The sequence below is a fragment of the Geospiza fortis genome, unplaced genomic scaffold, assembly GCF_000277835.1.
Source record: "Geospiza fortis unplaced genomic scaffold, GeoFor_1.0 scaffold373, whole genome shotgun sequence".
Classification (NCBI taxonomy): Eukaryota; Metazoa; Chordata; class Aves; order Passeriformes; family Thraupidae; genus Geospiza; species Geospiza fortis.
In genome coordinates this window covers 849,226-863,731 of record NW_005054518.1, presented here as the reverse complement: position 1 = coordinate 863,731, position 14,506 = coordinate 849,226, and positions in this window count along the sequence as shown.

The following is a 14,506-nucleotide window of genomic DNA, read 5'->3' as shown; positions in this document are numbered from 1 at the left end:
GGAATGGATGTCCCCACCACTAGAAGGCTTTCCCTGCACCAGGAATTTGCTTGAGGGATACATGTGATTTCATACACCTCAAGCCAACAAAACCCCACAGTGGTACCAAAGAAAACCTGTCCCTGTGCCCACAGTGTTGGTGTGTAGCAGCCCTCGCTACAAATCTGAACAGTGATCTGTGTGTGGAAGTGATCCCCCAACACACCACACAGCCTTATTATTCCTGACCTAAAGCAGCCCCCCTGCCAACTGACCACCATCCCCCTTGGAAAAATTGCATCTTGCCATGTTTTGGGGTGAATACTGAGCATGTAAGTTCCTGAGCTAGGATGGCAATGGCAATCTTTGATCTCCAGAACAAGTGCTGGTGCTGGAACACAACAGTGAAGGGCCATTTCAGGAAAAGCAAACACCTCCACTGCAGCTCTACCATAATTTGAGGTTTCTGAAACCTCAAATTCCTGAGATTTCAAACATGGTGAACCATTTTTGGCTGTTCAATAGGTCCATGATGCAACACATCCACCATCACTGGCACAGACCTGGAAAGGAAACATTCAGACTTTCCAGCTGCACACTTGGAAGCAAAAGAAGTGAGATTCCTGCAGCTGGGATTGAGACCAAAAGCCACTGAAGGGGGTGGTTTCAGCGGGCTCTCCTACATTCCCAGGCCTCACTCAGTGTCACAGAACTCCAGGAGGTGCCAAGCCTTGGCTGCCACCCCCACTCCCTCCTCAGGCCCTGCAGCACCACTGGAACCTCTGGCTGCTCTGTGCACACCAAACCCCTGGCAGGTTCTATTTGCATCCCAGCTCCACAATCCCTTGGAGCAGGAACACACAACGCTGTTGCCAAGAGAAACATGTTGTCACTGTCCTCCTTCCACCAATACCAACTTTTCCTTCTGCAAGAATTTTAATGGAAGCCAGCACCCGAAAGAGCAAACTGCAGTTGTAACAGACTGACAGTTGGAACACTACAAGCCAGGCAGCAGCCTCCAAAATCCTCTGGAAGGAGTGTTCCTATGCAGCAATGTAAATCTGCAAGAGAACATCTTGACTAAAACCTGGTGCCAAGAGAAGGTGCTTTGATGCTGGGGCCCCACTTCCAGCCCATCCATCACCGGCAGGCCCTGGTGGTGAATTCACCCTGGCCATGCTCTGCTCCTGGGCACTGCCTTTCCCATGGCCTCTCCAGAGCAAATCTGGGGTTTAATCTGCAGGCAGCAATCCACTCCCACTCTTTTTTTTCTTTTTGGACAGCCTTCAAGGAGCAAGCTGAAGGCAAACTTACTATGCACAAGCAGTCGTTGAGCTGCTTTGGAAGGCTAACAAAGCTCAGAGACAGTGTGGTGTGGATGCACAGACTTTGTGTGTGAGGAGTCCAGCAACCCACACCAAAACACACCAAAAACCTGCCTTAGTGGCTGGGGGACACCCCAGCCTCCCAAAATATAGTGCACAAAAGAACCAGAACAGTCAGGAGTGCACATGCTGCCAACACTGGCAAAAACACATTGCTAAACTTCATCTATTAAAACATTAAACTCACCTAACATTCCATTAACCAACAGCTGAAACCCTCTCCGCACAAACCCAGACACGTCCTGTGCCTCCTTTCACCTGCTGCCTGCAGGGAGCTCAGCACACACCTCTAAATTATCTGGAATAGCTAAATATTGCTGCCCACTCCTCTGGGGGCTCCCTGCCAAGGCACTGAAAGCTGTTTTTACCGAGGCAAGGGTCAATCCCAGTTCGAGGGCAGCACGCCTTGCTGCTCTGAGGCTTCACAAGTCACTTCTTCAGTGCTTAAATCAACATCTCCTCCCTGAAACCATGCAAAAGGCTGAGCACTCCCTGTGCCAGGGCCAGAGAATCAGAGAGCAAACAAAGCCTTTATCTCTGAGTTCTGGTGATCCCACCACTACCCACACCATGAATTTTGGGGGTTATTTTATATATTCATATTCTTTGGGGTTTATTATGTACTTGATCTCCACTTGTTCCTGGTCCAAACAGCTGCAATATTAAAACTGGAGCTTTCCAAAGAGGCAGGTGCTGCCTGTCTCTGTAAGTCTTGGGCATAAAAAGGCCATAGAGCACAGGGAACAAGCCCTGTGGGAATGCTGCCAGCCTGCTCCTGGGTCAGAAGGGTGTTTCAGGCTTGGAAATTCAAGGCTTCAAAACAACAAAGTGTCCAAACGGAGCCAAAATCAATACTCATCACAGAGACTGCTCTTTATTTATCAATACTCAGAATAAATGATAAAGGGAAAATTCCCTTGCACCATAAAGCAGCTCATCCTGGAAAGAAGCAAGCAGACAATCCAATGGTTATTGTGAGGTTGGATTTATGGGGGTTCAGGCCAGTGATGTTTAATCAGGTAAGAGAAAAACGGTTCCATGGCTATGGCCACAACAATGCTGTTTGCCTTCATGGGGAGCCCAGGCCTTTTGGAGCTGGAAGCAGCACAGTCTGTCCCTTTGCTTCTTCATCCCTGGAACTGGCTAAGGAACAAGTTGGGGGGAATTCCATCTGTTTCCCTCTTCTCCAATCCTACAAACTGGCACATTGAATGTAGCCATAAAACATTTCTGTTTTGCTGTATCTTAAGACAATGAATCAGAAGAACACAAAATACTTTAACACTTAAATCCAACAATTGAATAAACCCTAAATGCTGGATCTGTTGAGAATACATTTCTGGCAAACACAAACCCCAAGCACTGACCACGTTTCAGTATAATTTTGAAGTGTGTCTTCTGCAGACCTGAGAGATGCTTCCCACTTCAGAGGAAACCTTTATGTGAAAGAAAGGATTCAACCCCATGGGTACCAGGACATGAAATAACATCTGCATTAAACCCAGCACTATCAAAACCTATTCCCAAGCCTTCTTCCTATATGGCTTACAGAGATGCAGTAAATTCCCAGCCCTGGGAGCTAATGGCAAAGCTTCCACGTGATCCTGTGGACAAGGATTTTGGGGCTGACTGCAGCACCCTCCTTCCACTCATCCTCTGCCCCTCCACTTCACAGCTGCTTGTATCAGGGTCTCTCACTTCTGCTTTGTAAAACAAGATGTGTTGCACTGTCCCTTTCTCACAGACACTTCTCAATCCACCCTGGAACAGCAGAGCAAGATGAGAGGCTTCTACTTAAGCACCATTTATTGCTCTTTGTGTTACAGAGTGCTCTGACACTGGTGTTTCCCTATAACCACACTGAAATTCAATATATTTTCCTACTTCATGAGAAGCAAGGACAAGCCTCCAGCAGGCAAACACTCCTCATTACACACCACACACACCACTTGGCTTCCTTGTGCACTCTTCTCCAGGAGCCAACATGTTTGTGCCCTGTAATTTTTGTGTAATATCGTCTGAACTTTGGCTCTCTATGCACTCTGGTTACTCACAGTCACATGTTCTCTGCTCTCTCCTCCACTTTCCCATTGTTTGATCTTTGCTCGAAGCTCTTGGTCAAACCTTCTTAGAGCCCTCACACACTGAATATGGCATTTGAAACATCAACCAACAAAAGCTGCCTCCATGCAGGATTTCAACTCTTGCTCTCCCTTTTTTGGCCTGTAAACACTTTGGAGCCCTGGCTCAACAAATGCCATTTTGTCCCAGATCATAACCAGTGGAGTTACTTCATTTCCTGGGACAATTCAAGTTAATAGTTCTGGGGAAGAGCATTGCTGCTTCCTTCCTACTTACAAGGTCCTAAACACTGTGGCAGTGAAACTAAACCCAGTCAGCATCATAAAAAAAAAGGTAAGAAACTTAATTATACTTTCATCCCAAAATCCTCAGTGGCAAGAACTGTTGCCAATAAATCACTCAACGCAAGTGAAATGAATTGTTGATTAAAGCCCATTTATCACAGTTTAGCACCACAGAATTCACTCTCTCTCTCTCATATAGAGGTGCTCTATATGAAGCACCTCTTCAGGAAGGTGGGTTACCACAAAGCCACACAGAAATCACTGAGAGGGGGAACCCTTTAAAATCTCCACAATGACAAGCAGAAAAAAACAGACTCTCTCCTTTCCTCTCACACCCCAAAGGGTGTATCCAAAACCAGAGCTGGGTCAGGAGCACTGCCTGCATTTCTAAGACACCTAAAGCACCACCAACACAATGACAAAATAAGGATGAGTCACTGCAACTGCTTTAGGCCCATTAGACCTCCCTGGATATTAATTACTGAACTGCCCTGTGCAATCTGCCCGAGCATGAAGCACATTAAGATGTCAGCCTGCAGAACACATTCCATCTAGTGCCCATTCCTGATGGAATGAGTGGTTTCTTTGATGAACAGCCCCAAGTTATCCATGTATTTATTCCCAAAGAAAATGTGGCAGTCTCAAGCCCAGCAGCTGGGCTGGAGAAGGGACACAGCTCCTGGGACACAAAGGAGCAGGACAATGGGAGCGTGGGGAATACATTCAGGACCCCTCCCCTCAGCTGTCCCTGGGCTCCAGCAGAGCCCTGTCACACCAGCCTGGTGCTATTAACACCAGAGAGGATAAGGTGAGTTATAAGCCCAACACAAGTCAGGCAGCAAGAGCCCAGGATTGGAAAACGCTCCAAACACAAGGGACAACGCCTTCAGTGCTGTGAACGGAGCAAAATAGGAAAAGATTCTGTCACAAAACCCTGCAGCTCTGCCTGGGAGCATGAAAGCAGGGCTGGCTGGGGAGGGAATGGGCAGAATGCAGCTGCTGAGACGTCACAGCAGAAACAATCTATTTACGTCCCTCCTGGATTGCAGGACTGGCTCAGGAAGGCACTCAGAAATGCTGCTTCATGACACCATGCCAATAACAATCTAAAGAAAGCAATTTTGCAGAAAAGCCTTACTATACTCACTATTATTATTTCTTAAATGCACTGGAAAAGAGCACAGCATGATCATGACTGCTTAACTGCACTTGAAAAGAGTGAAGTGTGCTCCTTAAGATATTCAAAATTTAGTTTTACGCTAGGAGAGCACCAGAAAAAGACTCCAAAAAAAATCACATTTATATTGCATTTACCTTAGAAAATGGAATTTTAAAACATTAAAGCAAATCAGCACCACTTTTTCATATTCTATTTATCCATCAATTCAATCAATAAATCTTAAACTCCAAAAATGTTACATCAAGCCATAAAATTCAGGGTGGTATCACTTGAAAGCATTTAACCAAGCCCACTCCTCACTCCCAAAAGCCCTGCAGGCATTAGGCTGAGAGCAGCAGCTGAGACACAGGAATATCCAAAAAGATAAATGAGTCCCCCCTCAAAAAGGCCATTTTCTATTGTGGATAAAGCCAGGGCAGGCCATGTGAGCTGCAGATCCCAGAATGTTTTGCTCCCGCGGCTGGGAAGCACAGCTGACATTTCCTGCTGCCCTCCTGGGACGGGTCAGCACAGATGCAAGGTCTGAGCACAGGGAACTGGAGCAGCATCTGAGCACAAGGGAGCAAATGCCATCTTGCCAAATTCTCCCTCTCTGCACGCACACAGCACGCCCATGGAGCAGGGGAAAAAACCCTCTGATTCCAAAAGTGAATATCCTGTTAAAATTGAAATCTTTTTTAAAGGAGATGGAGTAGTTACAAAATCTTTAGATGGATAAGGCACCCTCACATCCATCCACTTTTCCCAAAGCTGGCTCCCAGCACTCCTGCCAAGATCCCCCATCCAGGACACCTGGGTGAATGCTGCCTGTCCAGCACCAGCACAGTGGCCAAGAGGCCCAGGAATCGCTCTGCTAAACCCTGATGGAGCACCAGCCGCTTGCCTGACCCACAGACCAGGAATTTCAGCAATCCACCATCAACACTCATCTCATGTTGTATTTAGTTCTCTTTTGACAAATCTCTCCAGCTCGGGCAGCTGTTTCCAGACGTGCTGGTTTCACTTCTCAGCACGTGGCCTGAGGGTGAGACACCCACCACCTGCAGCTGCAGTGGCACACGTGGGACAAGCAGGATAAAAACTCATTCCAGGCATGGATGAGATACAAGAGGCACAAGTGCCAAGGTCTGCTCTGATTTATCTGTGGGGCTCTATCACCAACATCACCCTGACCTCACAGTGAGTTTCAGCCAAGAGCAGTGGGGGAAGGAAGGTGTTTAAACCCAAATGCAGCTCTCCATGACTGATTGTTGTGTTTATTACACACAATCAAAATATAACGGGTTTCTAATACCTCTGCAAGATCCACACCTCCCTACGCAGGCTGACTGCAGATCTCAGTAGTAATTCATGCTGCCCTTTGCAGCTCAGCAGGGCCTGATGACTCTATACCATGGAAGGGCTCCAAAACGTAATTGATGCAGACAACCATGTTGGTGTTTAGAAATGCATCCAAAGAACTCAAAAACAACTCCAGGAAAGTGTGGCTTACAGCGTTTTTTGAATATTCATTATGCATCCAGGAAAAAAAAATACATTTTTAAAACCAACATGCACCTAGGAGATGGCTCCATCCAATCCTGGAAACTTTCTTGGATAATTATAAAGGCCACATGGGTTCTCAAAGCTATAAAAAACAATACAAAAGCAACTTTGTATTGGCACCTGAAAAGCCTTTGTTAATGCTTCCCAGAACAAAATCATCCTTTTTCCTGTTGTTCCCTGCAGTGTCTGTAAAGACACACACACACAAAAAAATCACAGATTCTTTCCTTGCAACGCAGAGGTGAAGCATTCCCAAACAACACATTCTCACTGCCCTCCACACACCAGGAATTGCTTTCCCAGACCTTTCCCTGGAATACAAGTGGGAAGTATGGACATGGCACATCTGCACACCCCCAGAAACAGCTGAATATTTACAGTCAACATCTTGTGAAAGCTGCAGCAAAACCTCATTTTCAGCAGACACACACATCAATTATTCCGAGAGTACTTAACAGGAAAATCCTCTCAAGTCAATACAACAAAAGCAATCACTTGAGACTTGGAGATGAATTTAAATTGGCACAGTTTGAAAGAAGCACCTTGGAATTGCACATTGAGAAGCTGATGGCACCTTTTGTTTACCAAACTAAAAATTAATTTTGACAAAACTCTTCCTGCTAAGTCCAAAAACACTGAAAACCCACTCACCAGAACACATTTAAAACTAGTCACAGGTCAAGCAGTTTAAACCAGGAAAACGTGCATATAAATATCCACTTAGAGCTGTCCAAACAAAAACATGCTCTACAGTTCAGAGATAAACAGCTTGTACCACACAAGGAGTGGGAGCCAGAGGCAGGTCTCTGCTTTGCATACTTTGGCACCAAACAAGAACAATTTCATGTCTTTCAGATTCCTTCTGCTGCACCAACAGCAGCTGTGGATCTGTTCCAGCACATGAGGGATGCTCTGCAGCCCTTCAGCCAAGCTCTACCCAAGAGCCAGCACCAGCCTCACTCACCCAATTCTCTCTTTGTCATTTTTAATGTGCCTTGATGCAGAAGCTGCTGCAGCTTTTAGCACCCACATCTTCATGGCTAACCAGGACCTTCAAACAACCAAAGAACCATGGAAGGGGTAGGTGGGGAAGGACCTTCAAGATGATCTTGTTCCATCCCCTGCAGGGGATTGTCTTCCACCATCCCAGGCTGCTCCACCTGGCCTTGGACACTTCCAGGGATGGGGCAGCCTCGGCTTCTCTGGGCAACCTGTGCCAGGGCCTCCCAGGGATGAATTCCTTCCCAACATCCCATCTAACCCTGCTCTTTGTCAGTGGGAATACATTTCCCCTTGTCCTGTCCCGCTGTCTCTTGTCCCAAGTCCCTCTCTAGACTTCCTGGAGCCCCTTTAGGCCCTGAAGAGGCTCTGAGCCCTCCCTGGAATCTCCTCTTCTCCAGATGAGCACCCCCAGCCATCCCAGCCTGGCTCCAGAGGGGCTCCAGCCCTCAGAGCAGCTCTGTGGCCTCCTCTGGACTCACTCCAGCAGCTCCACATCCTCCCTGTGTTGGGGACAGCTCTGCAGGTGGGATGTCACCTGAGCAGGGCAGAATTTCCCCTTCACCTGCTGCCTGTGGTTGGTTCCTGGGCTGCCAGCACGGCTGAGTCACTGAATTTCTCATCAAACAACCCCCCTGTCCTTCTCCTCAGAGCTGCTTTCAATCCATTCTCCCCCAGCCTGGATTTGTGCTTGCAACTGTCCTGACCCAGGTGCAGGACTGTGCACTTGTCCTTGCTGAACACCATGAGGTTCACATGGACCAACCTCTCCAGCCTGGCCAGGTCCCTCTGGACGTCCCTTCCCTCCCGTGGGTGACCACAGCAGACAGTACAAGACAAAGAGAAACCACCCTGATGGAACAGGGCGCCAATCATGGAATATCCAAGGTGTAATCTATTTACCACTATGAACTTCCAAGCTTCCATAATATTATCTGTCTTTTCTTTCTTACCACAGTATCTGACTTGATAAAGAATTGTTTCTAAACCAAAATCTCACAGAAAATCTCCCTCAGGAGCACATTAACAGGATTCCAACTCCTTCAATTCTATACTGTTATCAATGACCAGAGGAAACAGAGCACCTGCAGCTCAGTTTGCAGATCAGGCAGCCCAACAAAGAGGGAGCAACAGTGAGGATGTGTTGGTACAGAGCAACCTGACCCGTCTAAGAGTGGCTTCAACTCTCTAACACCACATCTGCTTTCACAGAGCCCTGTACAGACACAGCCACAGCACAGGGCTGCACCTAGCAGACTGAGAAATCCCAGTTAAAAACTCCTGACGCAACATGGCAGCAGAAAGGATAAAAATACAGTCCAAGGATGTGCAACAAAGGAAGGGCAAACACAAAAAAAGCAGTAAATAGATGTTTATCTCTCAGTAAAAAAAATATATATTTATCTCAGTATGTTATACCAGGTAAGAGTCTGCTCTAGACTCCTCTGAGCAAGTTTTCCAATTACAAGTGTGGACAATTTAGGATGCAGAATGCTGTAACAACACAGAGAACAATAACAGAATTCAGAGCCATTAAGGCTCTCAAAAGCTAAAACTGAGCAGAAATGCTGTATATGCCTTCACATAAGAGGACAAAGAGTAGTAATGTGTGCTTTGGCACAGCAGAGAAGGACATAAAGCTCAGCAAAGAGCTATAAATAAAGAAAATCTAGAAGAAAAATTAAGGAAAATGCAGCTTTCAATGGCTAAACTACCAGAACCATCTACAAAGGAAAATGTTCCCCATCACCAGTTGTCTTCAAGGGAGGAATACTGCAGCCAAACACAAACTCCTGGACTCAGAACTGGGTCAAAATGGGAATTGAAACTTAAGTGATGCCTGGATATTTAAAGCCACCATCCTAATATTAACTTCTGGCTTTAAAACTGTGAATGGCCAAAATCTCAAATTAACTGCCCATAGGGTTGCCTGAAGGGAGAAAGCAGCAAGAATTCCTGAAAGTTTAAAACCATGTGGTAGGAGAAAAGCTTCTGTTAACCGAGGAAGTGCTGCCCTAGAACTGCAGCAATGCTTTTTATCAGATGAGCTCCACATTCCCACCCAGAGGTGGCAGGAGCCTGGGTAGAGGGGTGGGCTTTGTCTTAGAGAAGGTGACTCAGAAGAAGCTGAGGTGGCTCAGCCATGGCTTGTGGGACTGTAGGACAAAGTGTTTCCTTTCCTTTCACTGGGCCTCAGCAATGGAGACCATCACTGTAGGAGAGAAGTGACAACACAGACTGGGAAAAGGCACAACCAAGACAGGAAAGGTCTATATAAAATCACCTCACCACGTGAATCCCAGAAATCCACACTGAAGTTCAGACTCTACTGGGATGTTCTAAAACTGGAACCAATACTACTTGATTTACTTTAGAACACATTTTCCCCCAGTCCTCTCCCCCCCTCCTTGCTCACACAGGGAGGTTAAAAAAATCAGTCACAGCTCTGCTGTTCCTTGCTTTGCTCAACTGAAAGGTCAGACCGTCCTGCCAAGGAGGTAGGAGCTCTATTCTTCCTGTGCTGGGCCCACACCCGAAATATAACCTGAATCAAATGATAAATTAAAACCTCAAAACAATTCTAATCCATCTTCTAAAATCTCAGATTAATTCTTCAGTTAAAAAACACCCTATGGAAAGGCACAGGTTGCCTCCTGACTCTTGCAGCTACTCCTGCCAAAGGCAAACTCACACCCCAGGATCCTGGATCAGCTGAGAGCTCAGCGTAACAGATTTTGCAGATTTCAATCCTCCTTCCCCCACATTAAGTTTTTCTTTTCCCAATTAGTAAAGGCAGGCAGAGAAAATGCCCCTCTTTATCTCTCTGCAGGGCATGAGCTCCCAGTGCCACATCACCCGAGCAGCTGGTCCTGCGGAAGGACATGAAAACCAAATGCACTCCCCTCCAGCAGCACCTGGGAAGTGAAGCTGCAGCCACGGCCACAGTGGTTAAGGACGGATTCTAAACCCCCTCGCTGCTGGCCCAGCTGTCCAGTAAAGCGCTGCCTAAGCTGCTTGGGAGCAGAACTTATCCCTGACATTCTGCCAATTAAAAAGCACAAAATCCCCCTGCCAGCAGCGCTCAGCTCAACCTGCTGGAAGCAGGCAGGGCCAGAAGCACAGCGATGTGCTGGCTTAGCTCTTCAAATCCTTTGTGGAGGGAAAGAAAAAAAACCCACCTATCTTCTTGGAATTAGCAGGCTGAGATTCAGACTGGTCACACTTCCACCCAGCAGGGAAAAGCAGGCATGGCTCTTCCTGCTGGGTGGAAGTGTTATTCCATTGCACAGACTACACAACAGCACAAAAACAAGAGACAGAACAGCCTGTGTTCCGTCTGGCTAATGATGCCAGTAAGTGCAATGTACGTAGGAAGAGGAAATTATTGTACACATAGACACATATGGCTGGTAATATTTCTGCTTCAACAATGAAAAGGAGAAAAATGCAGCAAGAAAACATTTTCTCAACATCTGGGAGTAAGTGGGAGCTCCACTGGATTTCAGCGAGAGAGATATCCAGGATATTTATTCTTTGAGCTTGCATACCTGATACAAAGAATAAAATCATTGCAAATCTTTTCAAAATAGCACTAAAAATATATATTTGCTTATTGCAGCAGTTTCATATGTCCATACAGCTTTCATTAATGTTCCTACAATATTCAGTTAGCATCATCTACAGCTATTGTTCAGAATTCCTCAAAGTTATGGTGGTTCTCATTTGTCTCTGCCAGGAAAGCCCATCAGTCCAGGGGACAGTGGCACAGACAAGCGACAGAGCCTGTGACAGACAAGTCCCCCAGACCTTCACCCCAAGAACTAAGCTTGTCAGAAACTCAAAAAATAACCTCTCTTGGATGGAAAATGGAAAAAGGTCGGGATTTATTTGGATGAGCCACCCAAGACTTCACTTGCCATTGCAGAGCCTAGAAGAGAGGCAAGAGAAGGAAGGTCAGGGATATCCCTTCTCCTCCATTGATCCATTTCCCTGCCCAAGGCTCCCAAGCAAACCCCTGTGCTGGCCTGGGAAGGGAAAAATCCCCAGGACAGGCAGAGCACAGCTCAAGGCCTTTCTATGGAGCTGCCCTCAGGTTCAGCACCTGCAAAAGACACTCAAAGCCGGGGACTTTCCAAGTTTCTCTAAGGTTTCAGAGCTTAAAGCAAAAAGGGAAGAGGATCTAAGCCTTTAGTGTGGCTTCTAAAGCTACAGAGCACAGCAACAGCACAACAATCCTGTGAGGAAAAACCCAAGGGCTGCCTAATCAGCTCACTGCAGTGATATCCTCCAGTGCCATTCCTGCTTTGGCAATTTCAACTTCCAAACCACCCTCAGCTTCAAGGTTCCTTCCACCCGACACAGAGAGGTCGCTATAATTTCATGTATACAATCTTTCTCCTCTCCCTCCACACCATGACCTTCATCCTTAGGGATATTTGACTTTCTTATCCTTACACAAGCCACTTTTCTCCCCAGAAATCCCTGAGAGGAGCATCACTCCCTCTTGCAGCTCTCTTCAGCCACATCACTTTGGGTGCAGCTATGGGAAGATCCTTCACTCCTCTTATCTCTCCAGTTCTCAGCTGGTCCCTCTGCCCAACCCAGCAGAACCCTTCTCCCCTGAGCACCTTTCCAAGCACCACAGACCGTGGACACCTTCTCTTTCTCAGCTGATTTAGGTCCTTCCTTCCTGCTTTTCCTGCAGTGCTGTATGTTTCCATTCCAGCCTCCCTGATAGCACTGATCTTTCTTCAGTCAGGCACAGGGGAGGGAGGAACAGCTCCCAGCAGCTCTCACCTTTAATCCACTTTTCTCCAGCATATCAGAAGCTCAGAAAGCCGAGGATCACCTCTGCTAACCCTGCACTGCCAGCTCTGCCCTGCCTACAGTGCTCAATCTGCACTCTTGCCAAACTGATCCTCCCAACCCAGACTCTTTCCAGCTCCTCTCCAGAAAGGCAGCTGATAATAATGAGAACTCTGAAATGCTTTTTTTTTTCATCCAGTGACTTTTTCATTAACCACATCACTAATCCCAAGATATCTGCCTTTCTCCCCAACAGCTAAAAGGTTCCTTTGACCTATACTCTTTACTCCCAACCTTTTGTTCTTCTCCCTCTCTCCAAACTGCTACAGATCCTTTCACTTTGAGATCACAAGGAGATCACCCCAGAACAAAACCCAAGAGCTCTCTGCAGCCTCCCTCCCCACACTGCATCCATCCCTGATCAAGCTGTGTAATTTTAGAGCCTGTCTCCCTCTGGCCATGCTCCCTGGGACTTGGATCACATCTAGAGTCACACCTGCTCCAAGGACAGAAATTTCACCTGCCAAAGAACTACAGCTGTGTGAAAAGGGCATCCCTAAAGCAACAGAAACACTCCTGGTTGTGCTATATTTGCAGAGCAGGATTTTCTACAGAGGCACTCACAGGTGTATTTTTACCTATGGCCACAGCAGCCCTGCAAATACCCAGCACAGCAAGCATTTCCTGTATTCCACACCCATGGTACAGCTCAAGCAATCTCTGTCTCAATATGGAGAAGAAAACTCAAAAGTCTTCTTTGAAAGTGATTTTCAACCTTATTTTTCCTTCTTCTTCAGCCAAAAGCTTTCCTCCATCAATATACTGTGGAAAAACTGTTAGAATGCCCAGCTGTCAGGGGTAGGTGCACAGGCCCCTGAGCTCCCAAAATTCAGTGTGACCTTGTCCCAGTCCCCCTCAGATCTCCTCTTCCACAGCTCACTGTTTTCACCTTCAGTCCTCTGCAGCCTCAACCAGCTCCAAACTGCTCCTCCCAGGGGAGTGATTCCACTTTTTCCTCACAGGAAGCTTTAACACAAAATAAAATGTCTCTCTTCTCCCTGGCATATTTTCAGGCAGGGAAGAATAGATCAGTGACCCTTTCATAAAACCAAACCTTATCATTTTATTTTTCACTCTAGTCTATGGGAAGGACAAGGAAAGCCTGGTATTTAGCACAGATAAATCCCAATTTAGAACAGTGCCCTTTTTTAAAGTCAAGGGGACACAGGGGACTTCAGTTATTGTCCCCAGGCACACTCAGCAACTTCCAAGATCTTGGGATCAGGTAATGGAGCTGAGTTTCCTCCCTGCCATCACCACACATTCCCCCTGTGTGTCCAGAGCCACGACACACTAACAGGTTTTGCCACTACAATTATTTTTCTTGCCATGGGGTTTCCCCACCAAGGGACAGGAACAAGGACATGACAGCAGAGCTCACCTGTTCCCTGGGCACAGCCACAGTACTTGGTTTAGGTTCCCCATCTCTCCCTTACCAAAGGATTACAAGAAATCTGTTTCAAGCCCAAGATCTGGCTCGCTCCACTTCCTGAAACACAAACTTCAAAGCTAAATCAGACTATTCCAGTGTTAATTATGGCTCATTTCTTCATTGAAGGAAATGAAGGATGCAAACAAGCCCACGTTTGGGGCTGTGGCAGGAGCCAAACCTCCATCCTCAGAGCAGGCAATGCCAACACTGCACACAACCACGCCGGGATTTATTTTCTTGTGTGTTTCTAGCACACTTTAGTAACAATTTTTGAAGCGTGCACCCCTTATAACATCCAGAACCAACATAAATTAGTCACTCCTGGATGTCCTGACTGCTTCCAAGACTGCACCTTAATGCCAGATGAAGCAGAATTACGCAAGGTGCACATTATAAAAACCCTCCCAAGTCTTTGGGTGAAAGGCCCGAGTGAGGATGAACAGCACCCGAAACAAGGACCCACAGAACAGCTCATCCACGACTCTCCTCGAGCAGCGTTATCCTCGCTCCTTTTGTTTTCCTTTCTAACCCCGAGACTCTCTCGGGCTGAAGTCAGAGAACAACATGTCATTGTTCGAGCTTAATGAGTCAACGTTAATTTCCCCATTGTTTATTTAAACCCCCTTTCAAACAGCATCAGTAGCGTTAATTACGTTGAAATACTGATGTTTTGGCGAGGGGGCCGGCTGTGAGAAGCAAGAGGCGTTTTTTCCACAGACAAGGGGGTCGCCGGCAGATGTTCGGACGGCGCGCT